This window comes from Mus caroli, unplaced genomic scaffold, assembly GCF_978045245.1.
Source record: "Mus caroli unplaced genomic scaffold, Mus_caroli_1 scaffold_43, whole genome shotgun sequence".
Lineage (NCBI taxonomy): Eukaryota > Metazoa > Chordata > Mammalia > Rodentia > Muridae > Mus > Mus caroli.
Genome location: NW_028227298.1, coordinates 487,634 through 489,376, shown reverse-complemented (window position 1 = coordinate 489,376; position 1,743 = coordinate 487,634). Strand labels below are relative to the sequence as shown.

Below are 1,743 nucleotides of genomic sequence, written 5' to 3'. Positions count from 1 at the left end.
CGCCGGGGGCCGCTACCGGCCTCACACCGTCCACGGGCTGGGCCTCGATCAGAAGGACTTGGGCCCCCCACGAGCGGCGCCGGGGAGTGGGTCTTCCGTACGCCACATTTCCCGCGCCGCGGCGCGCGGCGGGGATTCGGCGCTGGGCTCTTCCCTGTTCACTCGCCGTTACTGAGGGAATCCTGGTTAGTTTCTTTTCCTCCGCTGACTAATATGCTTAAATTCAGCGGGTCGCCACGTCTGATCTGAGGTCGCGGTCAGAAAAGGGGGAGGACAGGCACGCGCGCCCAGCCGCGGGGAAGAAGACAGCGAGGAGGCGGGCGGGACGAGAGGGCAGCAGGCGGCACGGGAGTAACGAGCCGGCGAACCGTTCTCAGAGGAGGACGGCGGGAGGGGAGGGCGGCGGGGGTGGAGGAGCTTAACTCGCACGCAACCCCCGGCACGCACAACCCACGGACGCAGGGTCCCCCAGGGAGGCCGGGACACGACGGGCCGGCGAGACCCTCTCCCCCACCTCCACGAACTCACAACCCCCGGGGGTAATTCGCGTCGGCGCACGGACGCCGCGGCGTCCCGCGGGCCGGCGCCGGAGCGGGTACCGCCCGGGCGAAGGAGACGCGGGAGGCGAGGAGGGGCCCCGACCGCCCCGAGCGGCCGCGTGCGGCACGAAGACGCCCAGCGAGGGAGGGAGGCACGCGGGACGCCAAACCCTCCCCCGTCACGCCACCAGTACCGCCTTCTCCGTTCTCGCTCTCGCGCTCGCTAGCTCTCCCCTTCCACGCAAGCCGGCGGGTGCGCGGCGCCGGAGGACCGCGTCACCCCGCGAGCGGTAAACCCGCCTCTTCCCCCAAACACGACCCAAACACACACGGACGACCCCCGCAGGGCGACCGACCGGCCCTCGTCGACCGCCACACCCCACCACCACAACCCCGCGGCCACGGGGGTTCCGACCACCACCTCGGTGCACGGAGCACACCTTCAATCGCCACCTCGACCAGAAGAGATCCGGACGCGCCCACCCCCAGGCGCCACGGGGGCGCGATGGGTTCCCACGGGGCACGGGACCGGGAAAGACTGGGGAGGCGGCGGTTCGGGAGGCTCCGACGCGAGGCGGGGACCGGGGGTGGGGGTGGACGGGCGAGAGCGGGAGCGGCGGGGCGGGAAGAAGCCGCGAGCGAGGGTGCGCGGGGGAAGACCAGGCTCACGCGTCACGGGGCGCGCGCGCGCCACAACGACAACCGCCCACGTCTGAACTTCGGGAGACGGAGGGCCCAGCCCGGGTCGGGTCGCGCGGGCCCTGCGAGCAAACTCCCAGCCGCGCGGCACCCACCACAGGAGCGGGTGCCGCGATTGATCGTCAAGCGACGCTCAGACAGGCGTAGCCCCGGGAGGAACCCGGGGCCGCAAGTGCGTTCGAAGTGTCGATGATCAATGTGTCCTGCAATTCACATTAATTCTCGCAGCTAGCTGCGTTCTTCATCGACGCACGAGCCGAGTGATCCACCGCTAAGAGTCGTATCGGTATTTCGGGTGTGAGCGAACTCACGGGTGCTGACGACGGCACAGTCCCCCAACGCCCACCGCCCTCCTCTCTCCGCAGAGAGACGAGAAACGACGGGACGAGGGTTAGCCTCAGGCCGGCCAGCGAGAAACGAAACGAGACACGTGGAAAATAAGAAAAAAACAAAGGGTCGGGAGCGGAAAAAGACGGGAACGACACAGGAACCCGCGACCGGCGCC

At 69.5% G+C, this 1,743-nt stretch overlaps 1 non-coding gene across 1 annotated transcript; it reads right to left on the bottom strand.

The window, feature by feature from the left end:
• Window positions 1-1,365: 1,365 nt before the first annotated feature.
• Window positions 1,366-1,518, bottom strand: LOC146999766 (5.8S ribosomal RNA). The gene has a single exon (XR_015046391.1). It is a non-coding gene; the product is annotated as a 5.8S ribosomal RNA (ribosomal RNA).
• Window positions 1,519-1,743: the final 225 nt, after the last annotated feature.